The sequence below is a fragment of the Macaca nemestrina genome, chromosome 6, assembly GCF_043159975.1.
Source record: "Macaca nemestrina isolate mMacNem1 chromosome 6, mMacNem.hap1, whole genome shotgun sequence".
NCBI classification, from domain to species: Eukaryota; Metazoa; Chordata; class Mammalia; order Primates; family Cercopithecidae; genus Macaca; species Macaca nemestrina.
The window spans coordinates 82,562,857-82,576,119 of record NC_092130.1 but is presented as its reverse complement, the minus strand read 5'-3'; the positions used below and the strand labels follow the sequence as shown (position 1 = coordinate 82,576,119).

Genomic DNA, 13,263 nt, shown 5'->3' with positions numbered 1-13,263 from the left:
ATTGGGGTTTAGGTTAAATTCCCTCACACAGCACCCCCCTTTTTTTTTCTAATTTAGGAAGGATTAACCTCTGTTATTTTTATGCAAGACCAAGTATTTTCTTATTTTCTATCTTTATTGGTCAAATTCTACTTCTTTACTTGATAGTGTATGTGGATTTGCACATACAATGTCATAATGTAATTTGTATTACATTATAACACACAATTAAAATAATACTGAAGTCTCATATTTAAATGCAAAACTTCATTGTTCTACCTTAATTTAGCCCCAGTTACTCCCCACAGATTAAACAAATTTCAACTGTCTAGATTTTTATGATGTTTAACCACCATATTCTGAAGTAATATGCTTATATTGCTATTTTGGACTTATCAATTTTAGAGAGCATATTTGCCTGCTCTAAAGTACACTCATAGGAGAAACAGAATTCCACTGACTAACATAATGACTTGTTTCTCAAATAATTTCTAGACTAAACAGAATCATGGCAATTATGTACACCAAAGTTTTTTCTTCTGTACCATTTTCATGTATAATAGAACAAACAAAAACATCAACAACAGGGAGAACTTTCCACTTGTCTGGAAGTAGAGACATGACTTACAGTGCTTTTGCTGAAAATGGGAAGAGAGTGACATTAATCCATCTTCATTTCCCTGAAAGGTCATTTTTATAACACTATGGGCATGCATATGTAAGTCAGTTGGCTGATAACAAAAGGTTTATAATTGTGAACCAAATGAAACTGACTGGCTTAAAGGTGGAGAGCATACCTGTGACCTTGTCTGTATTAGCCCTGATATGTAATAAATAAAGTTATATAGTCATAGATGGAGGAAGCATTCCCTTTCAAGAAGACAATATTAGGTTTCTGAACTATTCTGATGAAAAATTGGTCCGCACAGGGACATGTCTAATGTATAAAGAGCTATATTTTATTTGGACTAATTTTATGTAAAACTGGAAATACTTACTCATAAAACTAGCAGATACTAGAGTTGAGGTTAGAGTCAAGCATTGATGGAATCTAATCTTATTTTATAGTTGAGGAAAATTGAACTGAGAGAAGTTAAAAGACAGATATATTCAACTGTTCTCTAATTTTAGACATAATTGTCCATTGGGCATACTTCTGACATGAGACTTCACTGAATTCATTATTTACATGTCAGGCTTCCTGCTAGACTGTAATCTAATGAAAGCAAGGGGCAACATCTAGAATCCTAAACATTTGGACAGTGCCTACCTACTACTTGTGTCTTAGGAATACCGAGCACATAGTCTTACGTTATGAGTACATTTTTCTTAATACTCTATAATACCCTAACCCTAGTTTAAAAAGAAATTTCTAAGAAAAAGTCAACAATGAACTCTCAATACCACAAGTGTCTCTGAGACAAATTAGGCTACCTAATGACTTTTTTTAGAGAACAATTTTGTTTTGTACTGTATAAGAGGGAGCTATTAGTGTAGAAATTGCATCAAAGAATTCTAGAGAAATATATTTAAATATTTGTTATTACTTTAAAGCTTCTCTTGCATTAATTAAATTTTAATAGCTATATGGATGGCCTGGTTTAACAGTGTTAAATGTATTTTGTTAAAAATTTGTTTTCCAAAGTTTAAATCTCCAAAGATGTATTTATATTGTGTGAATGCAATCAGGCTTACATCCAAATTTTCTTCAGTCAGAATATTGGTATTCTATATCCCTGTGACCTTTTTTTTTTGTAGTTTTTCTTTTCTATTTGATACTTACATTGAGAAATACTTACTGTTGTAATTTGGCTAGGCAGTGCTTTTTTGACTGTTTTGTCTTTTTCAATTTTTGCTTACAGCCCAAGTCTGACTCATCCATGAGATCACGTGGTGATATAAATGGAGCAACCTGAAGGGTTAGCGACATTCGGGAGGTAAGAAGCAATAATTCACTCTCTAATTTTTTTTCAACAGCCTGAAAAGATAGAAAGATTTTCCTTGATTCTTTCTTTTATCATTATTATTATTATTATTATTATTATTATACTTTAAGTTCTAGGGTACATGTGCACAACGTGCAGGTTTGTTACATATGTATACATGTGCCATGTTGGTGTGCTGCACTCGTTAATGCCTCATTTACATTAGGTATATCTCCTAATGCTATCCCTCCCCACTTCCACCACCCCACAATGGGACCCGATGTGTGATGTTCCCCTTCCTGGGTCCAAGTGATCTCATTATTCAATTCCCACCTATGAGTGAGAATATGCAGTGTTTGGTTTTCTGTTCTTGCAATAGTTTGCTGAGAATGACGGTTTCCAGCTGCATCCATGTCCCTACAAAGGACACGAACTCATCCTTTTTTATGGCTGCATAGTATCTTTCTAACTCTCAATGCTGTGAAAACAAATCCCAAAATATTGACTAAAAATTCCTCTTTTTAAAAAACCTCCTTAAGAGTTTTCTGCCTAAAACATGTATTTGATGACCTGAGGTGAAAGCTAGCTAACAGTGTGGCTCTGTCCAAATTTATGAAGGAATTCTTCTAAGCCTGCAGGTGGAGGCTAGCTTAGACATCTACATGTAGTGAGGTTGATCCAAACCGAGCTTCTCTCATCAAAAATGTCGCCTTATGTTCTCAAACTTCAACAAGGGAAAAGTTAATGGCAGGCTTTAATTTACTCAGCATCCATAGCCATAGAGGGCTTTCTGTTGGAATCACATAAAACCTGTTTTCTAAACTATAATCAGGTTTTTTTTTTTTTTTTTTTTTTTTTTTTTTTTTAATGGAGTCTTGCTCTATCACCCAGACTGGAGTGCAGTGGTGTGATCTCAGCTCACTGCAACCTCCATCTCTTGGGTTCAAGCGATCCTCCCACTTCAGCCTCCTGAGTAGATGGGACTACAGGCATGTGCCACCATGCCTGACTAATTTTTGTATTTTTAGTAAAGACAGGGTTTTGCCATGCTGGCCAGGCTGATCTCGAACTCCTGACCTCAGATGATCCACCTGCCTCGGCTTCCCAAAGTGCTGGGATTATAGGCGTGAGCTACCATGCCTGGCCTATAGTCGGGCTTTTTAAAGAGTTGAAAGGACTGTCTCAAAGAATTAAATAAAATAATGCATTGAGGAAAGATATAATATAAAAGTAAGAGAGAGGTGATCCTGGTGATTGTCCTGCCACACCACCGACAGTTCTAAAACGTTACCTACTTTGGAGCTCAGTTTCTTCCATCTGAAATTGAGTCCTTTAATAGATGATCTTCAGGTTACCTTCAAACATTTAAATTCTACAATTTAATGATAAAATAATTTATGCATAGCAATCTACTAGAGAAGAGAGTAAATGAAGCTCCAAACAGAATGATCACTATAATATCTATTTTGATAAGTTAAGAGACAGCTTCTATGCCTAAACATTCAATCATAAAAACATTAAGAGAGTAATCTTTAATACAGCAATTTGGCCTCCTGCTTCTTAGTCTCACATTTTGTATATTTTAATGAAAGATAATCACTCAGAATTATAATTTCAGAACATTTAAGTTGATATTTCAGTGAGAATAAAAATTTGTTTTTTGGCTTGGAAAATAGAAATTAAGCCTGGGCAACAAAGTGAGACCCTGTCTCTACAAAAATTAAAAAAAATTAGCTGGGTGTGACAGTGTGCACCTATAGTGCCAGCTACTCCAGAGGCTGAAGCAGGAGGGTCAGTTGAGCCCAGAAATTCAAGACTGCAGTGAGTTATGATTGTGCCACTCCAGCATGGGTGACAGAGTATAGATGTAAATCCAAAATAGCAATACAAGCATATTAGTTCTGAATATGGAGATTAAACACAATAAAAGTCTACACCCATGCTCTGAGAAACCTTTCTTAAAAAGAAAGAAAGAAGAGAAACAAAGAAAGAAAAAGGAAGGAAGGAAGGAAGGATACTAATCTTTATTTAAAAAATATCTATGCATGCGGTGTTTTTAGTTGAGAAAATCTATTTAGTGAAGTCTCTAGGCTCTAGTTTCTGTGCTTAAGACAATGCAATGAACTGCATTTTTGGTTGTGTTCATTAACACTCTTTAACTTCCTTTATTGTTATAAAAATTACCAAAAGCTGAGACTCTTTTGAGAAAACAATCAATAAAGAGACTTCGACTGTGTCCAGTGATTTCCATCCCACATACTCCTTTGCTTTGGCTTCAGTGAATGCAGGAACTGAGACGATCATTACTGAAAATGTGGCTATCACTACTGACGCTTAGCATGTCTACACATTCTTTACCTTCCCCACTCCAGTATTACCTCTGTTAGCGTCTGGGGAATCTAATATAAACATCAATGCAGGACTTACAGTTAATTACTTTCAAGAAAACAACATTCACCATTTTGTCATTTTATGGTATGCATTAAAGGGGTGGAGTATGAATGGCAAAATCATTGACAACAGTTTCACTGGCTAGAGCATCTGGATTTCTCTTCAAATTTGCAGAAAGTTTCCTTTTTTCTCATCCAATCCATCTCTTCTTCAGCCAGCTTATCAAATTGCCAAGCAATTTTTGGAATAGGTGTTTTGTTTTAAAAAATTAGTTTACTGTTTGCCATTGATCCAAGGTAACTTTATGCTTCTTGAATATAAAAGAGATATAAGCTCTACAGAATCCCTTAATTCTATCATGTGGAGAATATGAATTAAATACCTACTATGTTTAATAATTTAAAAAGACTTTGGGACAATGTCAACATATTTAAAGGGAAAAAGGTTTTGAGATTTTGGGGGTATGTACTTTATTTTGAACTAATTGCTTTTCTACTAACATATCATTTCATTTAGTATTTAGAAAATCCTGTGAGAAAGGCTTAATGTCCCTCCATGAGAGGCTAAGAGAGGTTAACAATCCGGTCATGGTCGCACCCCTTTCAGAAAAGGAAGGAACCAGGATACAAACCTGGCTATGGCTCCAAAGTTCATGTTTGCATTTATTCTGTTCTGCTCTCTTCAAGGAGCGTATGAGCCAGTGGAAGAAGTGAACATGCAAATATCCTGACTGTGATGACTGTGATATTGACCAAAAGCCCATCTGAAGAGTACAAACTAAATATTGTTAAAGTCAGTTTTATAAAACACAACAATTCCATGAAAGTTAAATCAAAGTTCGGCTTAAACCACCAATGTTTTGCATACATTTCATAAATGCTGAGGTTGATATGAGATCTTATCTGTCATCAAATAATGTCTGATTTCAAATTTTGTTATCAAAATAGCCTCATTATTCTTACTAATTGATTTTCTAATTAGGAATTGGCTTAAATTTAGACATACCAATAAAATTATATGAACATATAACTACAATTTTTCATATTTGTGTGGCAATAATTATTTTAAAAATACTTATTTTTAAAAATAAAAAAAATATTTTATTACTCCAATGTAATAAATTTTTACTCTGCATATAACTTCTTCATATATTTATATATTTCTTAAGATGATTTTTAAACAAGTGTTCATTTTTTAACATGAATATTCCATTTAGTTGTAATCAGTCTACATGTAACTTTATATATTGCTTTTTTGCATATAACATTACATAATATTCTTAGTTTATAAAAATTTAAACTGAAAAGACTGAATAATGTTTCTAAAAGAGAATAATAAATGTGGTATTGTCACGTAACACATTTTTAGAATTTTTAAGTTGTTTAGGTAGATTTCTTTTTGCCTTCAAATATATTTTAATATGAAAATGATAAATAAAAGTAGACTATAATCTCACCTACCAGATAAACTCTGTTGATTTTAAGTTGAAGTGTGAACTTTTACTGATTGGAGAATTCAAAAACTTAGGAAAAGTATAAAATTATGAAAAGAAAATCTTTGTCACCTTCTTAGTACTTGTCTGCAAAGCTAACTAGGATTAATTTGCTGTTTATTCTTCCAAATAAAAACAGGCACATACCACGATGTATAATATGTGTCCTTCTATTTACACAAAAGAGATCATGCACATGTCTTATACATCTATTCTTAATGACACTTTGGGGATTCTTTTCATATCTTATAAATGGTTCTATCACATTTTTTGAAAGCTTCAGTCTGCATAGTTTTCCATTACATAAAAGTCTCAACTTATTTAAACAAAACATTTCATCTCATTTATTTGCTCTAATACTGGATTTATATTGTACAATGAGAAAGCTGCAATCTATCTTTTCTGATCTCATTTTTTTGTTTTTCTATCAAATGTATGTGGTAAGTTTTCAGAAGTTTAGTTCTTAGGTATGGGAGTGTTGTCATATAAAATGTTTATGAACATGGCTAATATTTTTGTACATATGCTGTATAAAATTTGTCCCCCAAAGTGGACAGCATTAGCTAACTTTCCAGAGTGGTCACTGCTAAACACTTACAACTTATTATACTTGACATTTGACATTTATTAACTCATTTAATCCTCATGCTGCATTAGACACTATATCACTACCCATATTTATTTTATTTTTTATTTTTATTTTTTAAATTTGTATTTATTTATTTATTGTGAGACAGAGTCTCATTCTGTTGCCTAGGCTGGAGTGCAATGGTGTGATCTCAGCTCACTGCAACCTCCGCCCACCAGGTTCAAGGGATTCTCCTGCCTCAGCTTCCCAAGTAGCTAGGATTACAGGCATGTGCCATCACACCAGGCTAATTTCTTTGTATTTTTAGTAGAGACGGGGTTTCACCATGGTGCCCAGGCTGGTCTTGAACTCCTGACCTCAGGTGATCCTCCTGTCTCGGCCTCCCAAAGTGGTGGGATTACAGACATGAACCACCACGCCCAGTTCCATATTTTAAACAGAAGGATCTGAAACACAGTAGAGTGGCTAAATCACTTAGCCAAAGTCATGTGGCTGATAAATAATGAAGCTACACTATGAACACAAACAGTTCAGCTGTATGGTGTTAACCACCCCAACATATTGCTTAACAGTGCAGGAAAGAGTAGATACTATCAACTTTTGGATTTTGACTAATACGGCAAATGAAAACAATAGGTCAATTTGGGTTAGGTCTTTTTTCATAGGTAAAGTAATATTTATATTTTGTTCATTACACAAATTCCTTTTTTGTTAACTAATTTTTCATACTTTTGCATAGTTGTATATTGAATTATTCAAGTTTCTCAGTAACTTTTACAAAATCAATAGAAAAAATAAAGTGAAACTTTGTGATACATGATATACTTTCCAGAGAGAACTTCTATGTCTTTTTACATTTTAATTTATTGATTTTTAGCTTCTGGATTTGATATTCTTTTTGACATTTTTATTTTATTTGAATTGTTTTGGTATATCATTTGCAACATTTAAGAATTTTTTTAAAAATTTAAAAATGATTTTTATTGCGTATTATAAGAATCCAGATGATTAAAAAAAGTCTTTCATAATTAAATGAAAAGGTTATTTTTAAAATAGTCCTTCAAAACTGATAAGATGTTTATAAACTGACAGTAGCTGAGAAGAGGAAGATAGGTAGTTGGGAAAGGTAATATATACATGGGAAAATGGCACAGGTATCTGCCCCAACTAGATGAACAGGAAGAAACTGATAACTGAATGAATGAGTATAGCTACTCCATGTGCAGTGTCACTGAACATACAGACTGAGGCCTTTCTCTTCCCACTTTACTTGATCTCACTTGTCTAAAAGCACAGTAACCTTGAGACTGGAAAATGTAGAAATACCAGCAGTTTTCACTGAAGTCACCTTCTTCCTAAATAAGTATCAAAAAATAGAGGACATAATTCAACATAAAATGAAAATTCTTCTGTGAAAATGGCAATAGCCTGATAAGGAGAATTTACTTTTATATCTATATTGGTTTATAGGTAAAGAGGCAACATTAGTAAAAACACTTGGAATTTTCGCCCACTCTGACATGTGATTTCAATATCCATGATTGGTTTCTAGCAAGCTGCCTTCCATCTCAAATCTGAAAAAATAAATAAATAAAAATTTGGAGCCACTATTTGTTTGATTAACTTGTATGAGCCCAGCTGTTAGAACACTGAGTATGAATTTAGATAAGGGAATAAAATCAGCCTCATCTGTCCGGTCCTATTGTGTTGTGTTACCAATTATATTTTATGGAAAAAATCAGATGGAGAAAATGTTTGGCAGTAATAAAGCAGCTGACAACAGGAAAACAAGCATAGTTAGAGTTTAAGAACCTCTTGGTTTTCTAGCCCTTATTCGTTAATTCTATCTTGTTTCCTTTTTGTTGTTGTTCTCTTTCTCTATCTCTTGATTGTTATTAATTTTCCTTTCTCTCCACCACTTATACAAACTATCAATCAAAAATTTTGTTTTTATATTTAAGGGATGAAGGCAATTACTAATTATTATGAGAATTATACTTTTTCCATTTTCAACTTTGTCTGGGAAGAGACCCAGGTCCTAAGTTTTACTGGACAGCTCAAGTCTCTAAAAGGGAAAAATAGTACTTAACAAAAATTTAAGCACATAACATCAAAAATAGAGAAGATTCTGTTATATCCACGAACAAATGCATTTATTGGGAAAAAGGCAGATGTGCACAGATCTAAGCTACTCCCCAATCCTGTGTGAATTGAGGGGCCTTGCTGAGGTGTTGACACTGGCCCTGGGGAGTTCCTAATCTGAGTGCAGAGCCAGTTGCAAATGTGTTTTCAGTCAAATATAATTACTGAAGAACACAAACATAACGTTTGCCATCCAAGACCTTTGCAACTTGAAACCCCAGATTAACTTGCACTGAAGGCCTTTTGAGTGAAGATTAGTCTGGAAAGATTTTTCAGGAAAGAGGGTGTAGCTAACCAGATAGAGGAATCTGACTCCAGATCTAGTGGGCGGTCCCTCTTATTCATAGGCACTAGCCACAGCAATTACATGTTTTCCTCACTGATATGACAGAGGTGAGCCAAGACATAGAGGAGGGTATTATCTCTATCTTCACTGTAATATCAGTGCTGTGTTCAATATTCAGGCACAAAGGATTAGCTTCGTTTTCAGTGAGAGATTTATACAATAATGAGCTAAATCTGTGTTTAATAAGGTTTGTTCTTTTGTGTTCACTGTAATGTGGAAGTAATTTCAGTCTGTCTGCACAGAGGTCCCGACTGACTCCCATCACAGTATCGGCAGAGCTCCAGCCACACAGTGGAACATATCATCTCTGGTTGCACATGGCTGGCAGCCTCTGAAGACTGGGTTTAAACTGATGGGGCAGGTCTTTCCCATTCAGTAATGCCTGATACAAATGGACTTTATTATATTAATAGCTTACCAATCTCCATTGCATTGAACTCTTTCCAGAAATTCTCCAAGGTTTGTACCCTACTTCATGACACTAATACATTACGCACAGAAAACATGTTCATATTATTGGAACAATTCGTATGTTTATATATGTACAAGCAAAAGTTAAACTAGGAGCAAGTATATGTTGAAATATATGTGTATGTGTATGTATGCACACATATAGTGGCAGTAAGATGCTGGACAAAGATGAAGATCTTGGTGGATCCTAATGCTGAATTTTGTAGAATTTTTAAAATATGGGAATTACTAAAAGGATCATCTTTAATAATTTAGAAGTTTCATTAAAATTGTATTGCAGATTCTGTGCTCTGCCCAGGTCCACTATAGGTCCTATGACATTGGGCAAGTCACTTAAACTCTCTGAGCCTTCCTTTATGCTGGATAAAATAAAAAAATTGAGCTAGCTAATCTCCAAGCTGCCCACCTGGTCCAAAGGACTGTGGTCATGACCAAAGGGATCCATAATGAACTTCCCCTCCGGAGAGGTTCCCAAGTTAGTGACAGAACTATAATGCTATAGAAAGTTCTATTTAACACTGTAGAACCCCAAGAGTGAAACTGAATCAAATAAAAATTCGCACTTACTTGAGAGCTCCTAATCTGTCAACATGTATCTGGTTTCACAGATGCTTTCTTTTTCTCTGATACAAAACTATTTATATTCAAGATGCATGGCATAAAAATTGTTTCTAAATACATCTTTATAAAGCCTCAATAGCTTAAGTTGTTTCAATTACCTTTTTTCTGCGTACCAAAGTACTCCCCCCCAAGTCTGAGGGTCAGAAACATGGAGAGTAGCTCACCTCTGCCTCATAGAGTCAAGTGAGGTCAGTTGGGGTGAGTCATACAGTTGTGGATTGACTAAAATGTTTACTTGGGGCCTGTTATGGACTGAATGTTTGTGTCTTTTCAAAATTTATATATTGAAATCATATTCCCATTGTGATGGAATTTGGAGGCAGGGCTCTTGGGAGGTAATTAGTATGAACTGAGAAGTGGGCCCTCACTGGACCCTGAATCTGTCAGCAGTTTGGTCTTGGACTTCTCAGTCTCCAGAATTGTGAGAAATTAATGTTTGTTTTATAATCCACCCAGTGTAAGGTCTTTCATTATAGTAGCCTGAACTGACAAAGGCAGGGCCATATGTGTGACCTCAGTTTGTGCTGTTGGCTACAATCTGTCACTCCCCTGACCTTGGATAATGACTGTGATGGCAGGAAGAACCACAAAGATTTCTCTCACATATGTGGCAACTCAGGCTTGTCCATGTGCCCTTCTGTCACCCTGTGAGGCTAGGGTGGGCTTCCCACCACATGGCAGTCTCAGGGGAGTTGGATTTCTTACATGGTGACTGCCGTTCAAGAAGGAGGAAGTGGAAGCCTCCAGTCCTCCAAAAGACTGGGCTGGAAATGGCATAAGGTCACTTGCATCATATTTTATTTGCTCAGCCGGATTTGGTAAGTACACAAGCAATCTCCATCTCTGGGTGGTAGGGATGGTCAAGAATTTGCAACCATCTTTAACCTGCCACAGTAACCACTCCTGGTTTAGTTACTTTCCTAGAGGCAGAAGAATTGTTTAGATTTTGTTGTCTATGTGGATACCTTCTCCATTTTTGTTACTGGCAAGTTTAAATGACCAGATTTTTTTCCAAAGAGATATTCAACCAGGATGAGGGTATAACTAATATTCAGAAATTTAACACAGGCCTCACTTGTAAAATGCCTTCAGCAGTTCAATATAGGCAGCAGAGGGTAAAGTGATTTTTGCATTGGAAGCACATACTTTGACTCTCAGATGGAGATAATCTCACTTGAAAAAACTATAGAGCTTCACTGACGATGGATAAATAATTCTGTAAAAAAAAACCAAAACAGTATATGAGTTTGCTAGGGCTGCCATAAAAAAGGTGTCACAGACTCAGCGGCTTAACTAACAGAAATGTATTTTCTCACAGTTCTGGAGGCTAACAATCCAAGATCAAGATGTTGGCAGGATTGGTTCCTGAGGACCTTGAGGAAGAATCTGTTCCAGAACTTTCCCTTTGGCTTGCCAATGGCCGTATTCTCTCTGTGTCTTCTCATGTCTTCTCTGTGTATTTGTTTCCAAATTTATTCTTCTTATAAGGACAGTAGTCATATTGAAAAAGGGACCACCCTAATAACCTCATTTTAACTTGATTACTTCTTTAAAGACCTTATCTCCAAATACCATCACATTCTCAACTATTCAAGAACAATGCATCAATACATGAATTTTGTGAGGGGCAGGGAGACAGAATAAGACCAACCCACAACACCCAGATACATAGCACAGTCTTTTTCTTCGAAGCCCCCTGTGACCGTGCCCACTACTTCATCCTCCAATTAGCTATATTTGAAAAAGTACAAGGGAAAGAAAAGTTAGAGGGGGAAGAAAGAGAGAAAGAAGAAAGACAACATAGATTATGTGCCCTAGATGTTGGCCTTACAAAATGGGAGCAAATCTTAACCAATCATTGTAGCAAAACCTTTTGTTTATGAAGAAAGTTCCTTTTGTTTCTTTTCAGTCCACTCTATCTGCTAATTAAAATCAATAATATGACATGCCATGCTGTCTTTCCTACCTGATCCACTTACACTGTATTGTCAGGTTTGGTTTATTTCATTTTCTGGGCTTATTTGCCAGTTAATCATTTGTTTTTATATTACAAAGTGGCTCATCTCTGCCTCATTGCACACTGAAAGTAATGCCTGACAAGCGATTGTCCAACGCTCACCAAACCATGCTTGTGCAGGTTGGCAAAGGATGCTCTCAGCATAGACAAGCTGACTTACTTAAGTACAGCCAGCCTGCCTTTGCCATCTCACTGTCAGATCTGCTCATAGGTCCTGACACAGGGAAAAGAATCAGAATGATATATAGAATTAAAGGATAATGGAACTGGAATAATGTTGAGCATCTTAATTAGAGACTTTGGGCAGGATATAATCATACACGTGAGTTGAATATGTACTTAGGAGAATATTAGAATCTTTGAAAAATAAGGAAGTGTTAGTAATTCTTTAGCTAGCAAAATGCACTGTTTTATGGAATGTAAAACAAACAGCACCAAAGAAAACAGTTTTATAAAATGACTTTTCCAAGGTTTACTCATTTCTTCATATAAAAGAGAAAGTGCTTCCAATTTACTGTGAAGATTTATAGCATTATTTACTTATGTAAAAGAAAACATTTTTCATTAATTATTTTGCCCATCTGCTGAGTCCTCCTGTATTTCATATTGTACCAAGGTCTATCAATAAACTGATAAGCTCAGTGCAAACAGAATAAATGTGCTTTTAAGACATTGTGCAGCACTTCATTTATTTAAATGAAGCTGTTGCTCTAACATCAGTGGGACATTCAATTTGATTTTTTTCCTTACTGAAAATGGATGTTCACTACTGACATTCACACTTTATACCTTAAGTCGTTGATGATAAACAATACATAGCTGCTAAAAAAGATGCCTGAGTTGAAGGGTGGAGTGTGAAACTAGCTGATTAAAGTGAAAATTGAGCCCAAGACTCATAACCTCAGCTTTGTAGAACTGCCTTTAAATTGGACTTTGGTCTAAGGTGGTTGAATATAGCTCTGAGTGGCATTACTTTCTAATCCAAGAAATAATTTGCAATCAATACAACTTTTAGAATCCAAAAAATCCTAAGTATAAGGCAATTACAGGTGGATTAGAAAATAAAATTTACTGGTAGAAAAGAGTTAATGTAAAATTTAATTTTCTTATTTGATAAACAGCATGGCTAATAAGCCCAAGTGTTAAAAAGCCCGTTAAAGATAAATATATTTTTGACAAGCAGCTTTTCAATAGGAGATTAAGAACTGAAAACTCACTATAAGAATGGGTGGGATTTACAAACCTTGTGAATAATTTCAGAGCAGGCTAGGGCAGCTTGACACCCTGAAA

General features: G+C 35.2%; 1 long non-coding RNA gene across 1 annotated transcript in view; it reads left to right on the top strand.

Annotated features, from left to right (window-relative positions):
- The window catches only part of LOC112424817 (uncharacterized), an 82,861-nt gene extending 70,235 nt beyond the window's left edge, over nt 1-12,626 (top strand). Inside the window, exon 3 of the long non-coding RNA XR_003015750.2 lies at nt 11,275-12,626. This is a non-coding gene — a long non-coding RNA (uncharacterized lncRNA). The remainder of the gene's footprint in view (nt 1-11,274) is intronic.
- Nucleotides 12,627-13,263: the final 637 nt, after the last annotated feature.